We start from the raw sequence: 12,776 nt of genomic DNA, 5'->3' as shown, positions 1-12,776 counted from the left end.
GGTCCGGGCTGGGGATTCGAACCCGCCACCTTAGGTGTACGTGGCTGGCGCCTTAGCCGGTTGAGCCATAGGCGCCGAGCCAAAATAGTATATTTCTGAAGATGAGGAAGCACTTGCTCCAGGCTGAGGCAATGTGTGTGGAGTAGGGGAGGCGTGGGCTTGGGGAGGGGGATAATATCAGCTGTTTCTGTTTGGAAACAAATTTGGCAAGGCAGGGTAGAGACCGTGGAGGGCCTAGGAGCTCCTAAGAAAGCATATGGGGCAGGGTGGGCTGGTACTGAGCAGGGGAGCCTGGAGGAAGGGGTATTGCATAGGATCATGAGGTGACCAAGGACACCTGGGCCAGGCAGCAGGAGTGGCAGAGAGCAATCAGGGCTGTCTTTGAAAATGACCTGGTGGCTCAGCCCCCGTAGCGAAGTGGCTATGGTGCCAGCCACATACACTGAGGCTGGCAGGTTCAAATCCAACCCAGGCCAGCTAAACAACAATGACAACTGCAACCAAAAAAAATAGCTGGGCGTTGTCGCGGGCACCTGTAATCCCAGCTACTTGGGAGGCTGAGGCAAGAGAATCACTTAAGCCCAAGAGTTTGAGGTTGCTGTGAGCAGTGACGCCATGGCACTTTACCAAGGGTAGCAAAGTGAAACTCTGTCTCAAAAAAAAAAGAAAGAAAGAAAATGACCTGGGCCTGCTCAAACAGCAGCGTCTTTTTGCTTCTCTGCACCCAGCCAGGTAACCCTGAGATTTCTCAGAACTCCTATTTGGCCAGTGCCTGCACTATTCAGTTTCTGGAAACTCCTGGCATGCTCCTGACTGCTGGGTGTCTGGCAGGTGCTCTGAGAGTACCCCTAGCTATTGCTGTCATTGGATACCATACCTGGAACTGGGGCACCAAGGGAGGCAGAGAGGGTGATGAGAAGCACCTGGGCTCAGCCTAGCTCAGTTGGGCCCAACAGGGCACCAGATGTCAGCTGCGGGGCCTTGAGTGAGTGGCTACACCTCTCCAGCTGTCTTCTCTGGAAGGAATGATGGTTGAGTCATCCCCTTGGGCTTATGATGAGCTCCAGTGGGGCAGCCCATGACAAGCACCTGGCAGGCAGGCAGCACCTGTAAAGCCAACTGCTTTGCCAATTTGGGAGCTCAGGGTCAGGCTGAGCAGGTGCAGGGCTGTTTTTAAATTGGGGGGGGGGCTCCTCTAAAAAGCCCTGAAAACTCCTGGCTGAGTGCCAGTGGTTCTGTGCGGCTCCCTCCCTGGCCTGTCTTCTCTGTTCCAAACCATGTCCTGGGTGGTCCCCCTCTGACTTCCAGGTGCCCCCCACCTTTGCCTGAGTCCTCAGAAGTCTGCCCAGTGGTTGTTTGTGATGGGCATCCCCACTTATTTAAGGTCCTAGCCTCTGGCAAGGGAAGGAGGAGAGTCCAGAGAAGGGGACAGCTGGTTCCCAGGCAGTGCAGGGCTTAGCCTTGGAGTTGGAACAGGGAAATGTCTGTTTGTGTTTCCATGAATGAGAGGGGACAGCTGGTCTGCAGATAGCAGGCGAGGTCAGCTGGGGGTTGCCTTGGCTGCAGGCTTTCAGCAAGAGAAGTGGGTGGAAGAAGGATGGGGAAGTGCCTGGCAGGGCCTGAGAAGAGCCACCTGAGAGAGCTGTCTGGGCTGGGCTGTGCAGAGGCCACTGGGGAGGGCAGCAGTGCAGAAGCTTCTCCCAAGGGCTGCCACATCAGCAAGCCTGAGGACTGCGACTTTACTGAGCAGGTGAGGAACGGTGGGCCTGTTTTCTTTCCAGAGGTTTCTCTTGGGCATCTTTAGCAGCAGCTATCAGGTGTGAGCTTAAAATCAGATTTCCTTTGCAAAAATTCTGCTGGCTTGGGACTTTGCAGACCCTCATAAGTCACACAAGTGGAAGCGGCCTTGTATTTCTGCATTAAAACACAAACAGTCATTAGCACTATTGCTGCCCACCTGGCAGCCACCAGGAGGACTTGGGCATTTTCTGAACATAGATTTCCCCAGGGGCCACAGGTACCTGCTTACCCTGAAGATTCGTTATTATTCTGGTAAGCTTTGAGCTAAGTTCTAATTTCATTTCCTGTTATTTTTGTGTGTTTCTGCCATGGACCCCCTTTCTTGACAGTTTGGTGAAGCCTCTTCAAAATAATGGTTTTAAACGTAAACATGATTCAATGGAAACCAATTATGTGGACATATAGTTATCAGAATACTTAAAAAATGATTGTGATGTGCTAATCCATGTGCCTTATTGAAGCATTAAATAAACAGCCTCGTAGTAGGTCTAATAATAACTATTATGACTTGAAAATAGTGATGAGCATGAATTATATTTCGAGATATCTGCAACTCAGAACTGTGATATGAGACTATCCGTGATTCTGTTGATAACAGGTGCTGATAAGATGACTGCTATGTTGCCTACGTTCGTAATTAAAGGAAATACAAAATTTCAGCTGCAGGTTAATAGAAACATAGAATTTTCTTTCCATCCAAATTCATGGATACTATATAAAGAACCCCCAAGACAAGTAATAACCACAGGAGATTGTTTTTCCTGAATCCCCTTTTTCTATGAACCATGACCGCTCCCTCTCAGAATTTATTGACCCTTCTCCTAGTCCTTAGTACCCCAGGAGCTCCAAGGGGCATTTTAGATTAGCTTAAACATCTATCCATATAGTCTAAAGGATGCTAGGCCGGGCACAGTGGCTCATGCCTATAATCCTAGCACTCTGGGATTATAGGCAGGTAGATAGTCTGAGCTCAGGAGTTCAAGACCAGCCTGAGCAAGAGCAATACTCTGTCTCTCCTAAAAATAGAAAAACTAGCTGAGCATTGTGGTAGGTGCCTGTAGTTCCAGCTAATTGGGAGGCTGAGGAAAGAGAGCCCAGGAGTTTGAGGTTGCTGTGAGCTATGATGCCAGGGAACTCTACCCAGTGAGACTCTGTCTCAAAATAAAACAAAACAGACTAAGGGACCCACCGTGTCTGGTGTTTCCACCTGTAAGGTAGGCTCTGGGTTCTGTTACCTCCATGTATTGTAGATTGAATTGTGTCCCCCAGGATATGTTAATCCCTAACCTCGGGTACCTCAGACTGTGACCTTGTTTTGAAATAGGGTCATTGCCGAGGTAACTTGTTAAGATGAGGTCATACTGGAGTAGTGTGGGTTCTTAATCCAGCACAACAAATGTCCTTGTAAGGAGAGAGGGACGAAAGACCAGAGGCACCGGGAGATGGCTGGGAGAGACAGACAGGAACCCTGTGAAGACGGAGACTGGGGTCTCTCAGCTGAAAGCAAGAGACGCCAAGGGCTCCTGCAAACACTGCAAGTACGAGAAGGGCACGCGGAAGAGATTCTTCCTTGCGTCCTTCCGAGAGAGCTTGGCCTCTAGTCTCTAGACCCGCTTTAAGCCCCTGAGCTTGTAGCTATGTCCTGGGAGTCTAGGAGGCTAAGGAGGCCTGGCCCAGTGGAGGATGTCGCACTGCTTTGGGTCAGGAAACAGCCTGCAGAGCTTCCCTCCTTCCTAGGGGTGCCCAAGTTGGCTCTGGGCCAGCGGACCACTGCCCTTACCTTTAGGACTGCCTTGATTTGGGAGCTCTGCCCACCCCGGGTCAGGCCTTTTAGAACTGACAAAAGTAAGCCGTGCCTCTGGGGACGTGTAGGCAGAGCTTGTGCCTGTTAAAGTCTGAGGGCGGCATTTGACGTGAGAAGGGGAGATGTCGGATAGTTTGCGTCTCGTTTTCGGTTGGAGGCTTGGCATAGCAACTCAGCCTGGGAGAGAGAAAGCCACTTCAGTACCATGAACAGACAGGCAGGGCGTTTCTTCCAGGGCTGGGATGGGCCTGAGTGTTTTAGACCAATCAGGTTTGCCACAGATTTACTTTCCTAGGTTAAAAAAAGAGACTGCACAGCATTAAGTGTGACTTCTGTGTAGGGGGTGGTTATAAGGGGCCTGGTGTGCCGTCAGGATGCAGTGCACGTGTGTTGATGGAATGAGGGCCAGGAAATAAAAAGCAGCTGGTGCCTGTCCCGCTGAGGACACTAATGAACCTCAGCGCTGTGACTGAGTGGCGATGTGCCTTGGAATGGGTCTCAGGGGCTCCAGGGTTGCTGCACTGCCAAGGACACAGACAAGAAGGGCTGGAGGGTCTCAGACCCCCGCAGGGAGGAATCTGAGCAGGACCCGTGAGGACAGACAGGGTGCCATCGTTTATGTAACTAAATCATCCTTTGAACAAGATCAAAGAAATAAATTCCCTGTAATCCCAAATCTTACTCCTCTACCATGTTTAACTCTGTGTTTTCCACATTAGCACATGATGGTCACACTGTGCCACTGATGTGTCTGTAGTTTGGTTCCACTTCTGGCTGTGTACCTTTTATCAGGCCATTTGTTGTTCTTGACATTGACTGTGACATCAGCGGTGCCTGGGTGTGCCATGGTTGAACATCCCTCAAGAACTGGAGTCCTTTTGAGAGTTCCCATGGTTTTAGTTGGTGTAAACCACTGTAGAGAGTGGCCAGAGGCAGGACAGGAGAGCCCCCTTCAGTGGCTGGGCCTGTGTGTGACCGACCGAAGGGGCAGGTTAAGCAGGTGGGAGCCACACTCTCGGGCCTTACAACCCAGGTCTACAAAGCTGGGCACTATTCCGTGAGCCATGGTAAACTCTTGGAGGTTAATGTTAGTTCCCTGAAGTGCGCTGGACACCCTCTCTGTGGGGTGCTGTGCTATCCCAGAGACGGTGAGATGCATCCTCAGAGCTGTAGTCTCTCTGGGTTTACAGGTGATGCAAATGGCTGGGCAGAGGGAGGTGGGGTCAGTCTGAATGGGAGTTGGGTGGGGAGGAGATAGAGAACTCCCAGAGTAGGTGGTACTCCGTCCTCTGGACAGACAGCATGAACAAAGGGCATTTTAGGTGGCAGGGTCTGGGAGACGAGGCTGAGCGGCTGGGACATGTCCACATCCCAGTGGCTGCAGAGTGAGTTTTGTGGAAAGTGAGCTGGGAGGTGAGACTGGAAGGTTAGTGTGCACCAGATCACAGATGGCCTGGAAGGCAGCTTGGGCTTTTTTCCTTTGGTGGTGGGGAGCCAAGCAGGGGAATCACAAAACCTGACCTTGGCTGCAAGCAAGGATGACCTTTCTGACTGCATGTTAAGTGGAGTGAGGATGAGTCCCAGGAGGTCCAAAGGCCAATTAGGATGCTTTTGCCACCAATCTGGGCAAGAGGGGAGGAGAACCGGAGCAGGGAGGGGGAGGGGAGAGTCAGCCCAGAGCCCGTTTGGCAGGGGTGCCTGATGAAGGGGAGATTTCCAGACGTTATTCAGGCACTAGTTTCCCCAGAGCTCCTCTCTCATCTCCGGATTCCGCTCCTTTGCCCCGCCTTGTGCGCCATCAGGCCAAGATGCTTCCAAGTGAGTGGTTCCTTTGGGCTTCAGACAGGCTTCTGAGGCTCCCTCTCTGAATCTTTTATCCTTGCAGCGCAGCTTGACAGGTGGAGGAAATGTTGATGTCTGGGCTCACCTTATCTTGCCACTATCTTCATGTTTCCCGTATCATAGTAACAGAGCAGATGTCAGGGCCTGTTGCTAGGGGTTCCCTGGGATATTAATGCCTGGGTGTAGAACCGACAGCTCTCAGATGGTGTCTTTGAGGCCTGGGGAAGCATCCGCTTGCTGGCAAGTATTCTTTTATATATGTCCCAGCTTCCCCTCCCTTCTTTAAACCCCCCCTTCCCTGTCAGCTCCTGTCTTGGAGTGGCAAACTCAGCAGTAGCAAGTGCAGCCCCTGTCCCCTCCTGTACCCGAGCAGACATGACTACTGGGTCACAGCTTTCCTTCCTACCAGAGGCTGGAGGCAGCTCCCTGGGCACCAGTTCAGCTTAGGGGCTGGGGACGAAGCCTCTGCCTCAAAGCTCCAGGCCCTCCCCACTCCCCTCCGGCGCTTCCTCTGGCACCTGGTGGGCAGGGGAGTGGGTTTTACTTGCCTCTTTCACTGCCTGATTGCCTCCCTCATATGATCTTTTGGCCTTTCCCACCATAAGTGGAGAATGGAACTCTGGGCAGTTCTGGAAAGGGGTTTGGCTGGATATTGAGGTCAGGGCTCGGATGCCATTTGTATTCCTTTATATATTGGCTACAGTAACACCCCAAAACAAGCACACCCAAGATCTGGGGTTTACAACCATGATGTGTGAGTGCTCCTAAGTCTGTGGGCTGGCTGGGCAGTTCTGCCCCCTCTTGGCTGGGCCACGCAGTTCATTCTAAGGATCGTGGTTCAGGGAAAACCACCTGCTCCACTGTGTGGAAATGTATGTGAAGGCTCTCTTTGTGGCTGTTAGGAACCAGGGCCCTGCACCTGCTGGTGGCCTTCACACCTGGGTGTCCCTCCTGGACACTGTGGCGTCCTTCAGTCCTCCCATTTGCCTGCTCTTTCTCACTGTTCTGTATCATTTCTTCACCAAAGAAGTCATCTTGTTGTCCTGGTCACCTGTGCCCTTGGGCCTGGGGTGCCTTTGTCACAGTCACTTGTGAGTGGCTGTGCTGTTGGTTATGTTTTTTTTGTTGTTTGTTTTTCTAAGACAAGAGTCTCACTCCCTCACCCTGGGTAGAGTGCCATGGTGTCATAGTTCACAGCAACCTCAAACTCTTGGGTTGAAGAGTTCTTCTTGCTCCAGCCTCCCAAGTAGTTGCAACTATAGGCATCTGCCATGGTACCCAGCTTTTTCTATTTTTAGTAAAGACTGGGTCTTGTTCTTGCTCAGGCTGATCTCAAACTCCTGAGCTCAAGCAATCCACCTGCCTCAGCCTCCCAGAGTGTTGGGATTACAGGTGTGAGCCACTGCACCCCACTGGTTATGGTTTATGCAGGAGTCCTTCATGGGGTCACACTTGTGACTTCATCAAGGCAGACCCTGGCCATGCAAATTGGCTGGTCTCGGGAGCGTGGTCCGCTGCCTGTTCTTACCGTGGTTGGACCCTGTGGCTCAATGAGAGTGAGTTCATTTGTCCCACAGCCTGTTGAGTCTCCAGGCTCATTGTGTCAGTGAACATGTCCCTGAAATAAAATCTGGGAGGTGCGAATGTCAGGGTCTACAGGAAGCAGAGGTAACAGTCCTAGGGAAAAGGTGCAGTGGCCAGAGCTGCCTCGCTAGGGTAGTTGCCTTTGTCTCTGTCCCAGCCTAATAGATGGGGCAGGGACTCCGTGGGCGTGCGTCATGCTCCTGTAAGGGCAGGTGGTTTTGCCCTCCGGATCTCTTTTTCAAAGTCTGTAGGTGTCAGAGAAAGCTGCGGGAGAGGAGGCTAATGCTTTCACACTGTATGCGTTAAAGCTCTTGTGAGTTTGGGAAGGCTGGGGGTCCAGCAGCGGTTTTCCTGGAATGGTTACTATTTGTGCTGCAATCCATGCCCTTATAGTGGGGTTGAAGGCCCTGTCCCTTTGCCCCTTCGTAAAGGAGAACACTGGGCTGGAGGGATGTCACATGACCTGCCCCGGCCACTTGGTCACTCAAGGCTCTAAAACCAGTGCCCTTTTTACCAACTCCTAAGCTCTAAAGGCTGCTAAGATGGTAAAAACCTTCTTTTAAGCAGATGCAAATGCTTGCAAAGAGGAGCCCCCCGCCTTTTTCAGCTATTAGAGGCCTGAATGTATTTCTGAAACCAACTAATTGGAGGTATAGCTATAGATAGGTTCTTCTTTGAGTTCTGAGTTTGAAAATGCAAAATCCACTCTTGGCCAAGAGGACACAGCTGCCTCTAAGCAGAATTTTTGTGGCGGATAGTTTTATTCTTTGTGTGTGTGTGTGTGTGTGTGTGTGTGTGTGCGCGTGTGTTTTAAAAAAATTATTTCATTTTTTTTTAGTGGACCATTTTGGATGCACTTTGGAGAGACTGGGCTTGAGGCCTGCAACCAACAGCTTTGAGTGGCTGTGAATGTTACCATTGAAAAGTTATCTCAAAAACACGTTTTAAAAGGACATTCCCTTTCGTTTGGGCAATTTATCCCAAGGGATTCATCAGAGATGGACACAAAGATTTATCCCCTAGGATATACATTTTAGTGACCAATATTATAGAGCAAAAATTGGAAGCAATCTATGTGCCCTCAAATGGGAAAATGGTATGGTATTTGTACCCAGAATTCTAAGTTAGAGTTAAAAAAAATATTTTTGAAGAATTTTAATGACATGGGGAAGTACAACGTGGTAAGGAAAGAGCAAACAGCATAGGGAATAGTTAGAATCCAATTTTATTTAAAATCTGTACATAAATACCTGGGAAAAACCGGAAGGTGCTACATGAAAACGTTCAGGCTTGTCACAGGGGTGGAGTGGGGGGTGGCTGAGTGTGAGGGCGGTTTTTCTTTATAACCTAATATGTTACACTGTGCAGGAAATGACCAAATGAGGTTGCATAATGACTGTCGCTCAGCGGAGACGACTCTGCTGTGACTGCAGCATTTGCCTGCAGTGACTAACACCCAGGGTGACGAGCTTTTGACATTAAGGAGCAAATTCAATCCCCTGCAAGAATGTGTTTATTTTTACAGATCTGTCTCAGAAAGTTGCTTGGAGTTTATGAACCTCTATCCCCTAGGAATTTTCTCAGGAAATCATCAGCAGGCAGCTCTTGTTCCCTGTCCCCTGGTGCTGCAGGGTTTTACCAAGAGTGTCTGCCTGCCAGCCAGCCTGGGTGCAGCCTCCGCTCGGCTGGCTTGTGGTCACCCCGGGGACCGAGGCCACACCAGGTGGGATTGTCTTTCCAGCAGAGGCCTCGGGGTGCACCAGCCCCAAGGCGGGGAGTCGGCTCAGCTGTCAGATGGAGCTGCTGGCGGCTGACTACCCCTGGGGAATGTTGAGGAACAAACTGCCTGTGAGTCAACAAGTCGTGGAGAGGGGTTAGAGCCCCACTCGGTCTGCTCTGAGCAAATCTGTTTTGTCTTCTGAATTCTTCCTTGTCTGGGAAGGGCAATCTCGGATGAAATGTGGTTAAATTAAATTGATAGTCACTGAGCTCCTGTTCTGCAGCCACCCTGTGCTGGGCACCAGGGAGGGAGAGAGTAGGTGGATTCCCCACCCCCACCCCTGCTCCCAGGGAGCCCACCACCCAGTGGGGAAGAAGAAGTAGAAACACATCAGTAGAGGTGGCCCCTGGCTGGTCCCCAGGTAGATGCCTTCCTCCCGTGGTGGGTCTGCCTTTGCTGGCAGCACTGGACACACATCCATGCGCACATGTGCGTGCACACACACATCCCCATCCTCCAGCCTCTCACCTGTCCAGCTGGGAGAACCTCAGACAGACCTGGTCCTAGGGGTCACTTCCTAGGTCGCTTAGGTTCCCTAGGAAGTGTCCAGAGCCCACTCAGCCCTCTGTTTACAGAACCTCCTGCCTCTGTGTCCCTCCAGACCAGTTCCATCCTCCCCTCCTGAATTTGGGGGTCTGTCTTCTCTGCCTCTTCACTCACCTTCGATAAGCCTCTACTTTGTTCCCTCATCAGTTAATTTTTGCCCAGAACAGATGACCGTTTGTTGATTCAGGGTGCAGCCCATAATGAATGCACATGGCTCTGCTCCTTGGAAGTTTTAAGGACCCAAGTCTAAAAGGGTATGGGCCAGACTCTGCCCTCCTAGCCCAGGAGTGTGGGGTGTGGTGAACACACAGTTTAGTAGAGGGGCCCACTGGCAAAGCCGGTGTGGGGGGCCAGGGATGGGGGTTGGCTCTGAGTCAGGGAGCTGGCAGCCAGATCCTTCTGGAGAGGTGTGGGGAAGCTAAGCTGGCTGCGTTGGTGGCTTCCTCCTCTGCCTGCCCTTCCTCTCCTACCATCTGTCCCAAGGTTGCTCTGTGTGGGTGAAGGGCGGCCATATCCCCGTAGGTGCCAGCTGCAGCCAGAGGCAGAGGAGCAGAGCGCTCCCAGAGCCAGAGCCTGTACTCCTGGGTTGTTTCTAACCTTTACTCAGAACCACCCTGTGGACATGGTCAGCCACAAACTGGCCCTCTGTGATTAAACCTGCCCAGCCGGGGCCAAGGGCCTCAGCCTGGAGGTGACATCCTTCCACCTCCCCCGACTTCTCTGTGGCATTTGACTCTGTGGGTTCCTCTCTCTGAAGCTCCAGGAGCAAGAGCCTGGGGCAAGCAGTTGTTGTACCCTCCTCCCCTCTGCCCTGTGGCCTAGGCTGGGGTGGGGGCTCAGGCCACCAGCCTCCTGCCCCAGGACTGTCCTCCTGTCCTCTGCTGCCACCCTTGCCTCCCTCATGCAACTTGGCAGGGTTGAATGAAGTCAGGGGTTAGAACTGCATGGAGCGGTCACTCCAGCTGTCTGTTTCAGCTCCTATGGGTACCATAAGGCTCAAGAAGATAATCAGTTTGTTCCTGGACTTCTAGTAGGTTTGTCAGATGTTCCAAGATCTTTTTCTTTCCACCTTCCTCACTGCCACCAAGCCCTTCCCTCTGTGCTTACATGTCCAGGGAGGGTGGCATGATGCAGGGGAATGCTGGTCTGCAGGTCAGTAGGCCAGTGTAGATAGCTGTGGCATCTCTTCTCGGTCTCTGAACTTCTCTACTTCTCATATGTCCAGTACAAGAGTAATGATTAGATTCAGGAAGAACAGAAATGCCTGTGAGTGGAGGCAGGTCGATGTTGTTTTGGTTAAAGTTTTTTTATTATTATTATTATTTTTGAGACAGAGCCTCAAGATGTCACCCTGGGCAGAGTGCCGTGGCATCACAGCTCACAGCAACCTCCAACTCCTGGGCTCAAGCGAGTCTCCTGCCTCTGCCTCCCAAGTAGCTGGGACCACAGGTGCCCGCCACAACGCCCAGCTATTTTTTTGGTTGCAGCCATCATTGTTGTTTGGCAGGCCCAGGCTGGATTCGAACCTGCCACCTTAGGTGTATATGGCTGGCACCGTAGCCACTTGAGCCACAGGCACCGAGCCTGGTTAAAATTTTAAAAACAAACAAAAAAGAAATAGACCTCAGATGGGTCAGAGGACAATAAATGTCAGTTTGGGGGTTTCCTTACCAGTGATCCCCAAACTCTGGCCCTACTAGGAAATGACCCAGAGGGGACAAAGGGGCTTATTTCCTAGTGATTGACTTCAGTGATTGGTTGGGGGCTGTGAGGCCATGTTCTGGGTGCCCTCGCCTGTCCCCACTATAAGAAGATGAGAGTTTGAGCATCAGAGTACAGGGCTCCCCATCAGAGTACAGGGCCCCCCATCAGAGTACAGGGCCCCCCATCTTTCTCCCTCTCTTCCGTTCTTCTCCCCAGCCACATACCCTTGCAATTCACAAGCTTCTGCAGAAGATGGGGTCTTTCTGTGGAGTCATCCCACCCTCAAGTTCCGGGATTTGCTTCTCCTCTGGGGTCACCCCGGAACACCCTTGTTTCTGTGGGGTGCCTGGCAGGGCAGAGGTGTGACCTCCACACTCGCTGTGTCCAGCCACAGCTGGATGGCAGGACAGCTCCGGGGCTAGGGCCGTGGCGCCCCCTGCAGGCTGTGACGAGAGCAGCACCTGTGAACCCACACCCTTGGCCTCTTTACTGGACCCAGGACACAGACTCTCCATCAGCAAGATCCCCATCACTTCCATTTCTCAAAGCTCTCAAAATAATAAAAAAAGAAAGAAAAGGAAACAGGGCTGCTGAGTTGTAGTAAGCGTTAAATGTTTACTCTGAACAGAGTAACACTTTTCACACCCACATGGAGTGGTGTGACTACTATTCACAAGAAAACTGAAATTTTAAAAAACCCAACAATGCAAAACAAATCATAGTGTACCAAAGGTGGGAAATGGGACACCAATTTAAAGTTATTTGGTAAGCAAGTCGTTTCTGACCCCATCTTTGTTTTCCTGGGTTGTACGTTAGTCTCATGTGGATGGTCAAGAGTCCACGTCAGAGGGGGCCGTTGGTGACTTGTGGCCCCCCCAGGTCTGGCCATGGTGTCTCCATACATGGCTCCATACATGGCATACATGGGGGCCGTTGGTGACTTGTGGCCCCCCCCCAGGTCTGGCCATGGTGTCTCCATACATGGTCTCTGGGGTTGGAGTGGTCTCTTTCCTGAAACAGCCCACAGTGGAGTGTCGGGTCCAACCTGGAAGAGCAGATGCCTGGATGTGGGATGGAGACCAGTGTGATTAAGGTCTGGGACTTGGTCCCCAAGTATGTCTGTTGGCTGCGGTCTACACACTGACCCCTGCTGTTCATCATGGAAATGGGTGTCAGTCTAGAAAAGCCATTCTTAAAGCATGGTCCTGGGATCTCCGGTTCCCCAACACCTTTGGGGGTTATCCACGAGGTCAAAACTATTTTCATAATAATAAGACTTTTGGTCCCATTCTCTTACAAATAAATAGAAAATGGAAAATGTATTGATATGGTTTCAGATGCCACATTGAAATTAATCTTTAAGAAACTACTATCTGGAGGCGGCGCCTATGGCTCAGTGAGTAGGGCGCCAGCCCCATATGCCGAGGATGGCAAGTTCAAACCCGCCCCGGCCAAACAACAACAACAAAAATAGCTCGGCACTGTGGCAGGCACCTGTAGTCCCAACTAGTCAAGAGGCTGAGGCAGGAGAATCACCTAAGCCCAGGAGTTGGAGGTTGCTGTGAGCTGTGAGGCCACAGCACTCTACTGAGGGTGACAGAGTGAGACTCTGTCTCAAAAAGAAAAAAAGAAACTAGCATCTGTTGAGTTTGGGTATAATATAAATGAACATTCACAATTGTCTCAGAATGCTACTAAAATGCTCCTTCCTGGCTC

At 51.3% G+C, this 12,776-nt stretch overlaps 1 protein-coding gene across 3 annotated transcripts in view; it reads left to right on the top strand.

The window, feature by feature from the left end:
• The window catches only part of RPH3AL (rabphilin 3A like (without C2 domains)), a 147,769-nt gene that overhangs the window by 34,792 nt on the left and 100,201 nt on the right, over window positions 1-12,776 (top strand). Inside the window, exon 1 of one of the 3 annotated variants that reach the window (XM_023518714.1) lies at window positions 1,695-1,750. The exons of the other annotated variants lie outside the window; for them this stretch is intronic. The gene's annotated coding sequence lies outside the window, so the exon portion shown is untranslated. Of the gene's footprint in view, window positions 1-1,694; window positions 1,751-12,776 lie in introns of those variants that run through there. 3 annotated transcript variants of the gene reach the window in all.

The sequence above is a fragment of the Otolemur garnettii genome, unplaced genomic scaffold (genome assembly GCF_000181295.1).
Source record: "Otolemur garnettii isolate 467f Iridium unplaced genomic scaffold, OtoGar3 scaffold00145, whole genome shotgun sequence".
NCBI classification, from domain to species: domain Eukaryota; kingdom Metazoa; phylum Chordata; class Mammalia; order Primates; family Galagidae; genus Otolemur; species Otolemur garnettii.
This window is presented reverse-complemented; position numbering and strand designations above follow the sequence as displayed.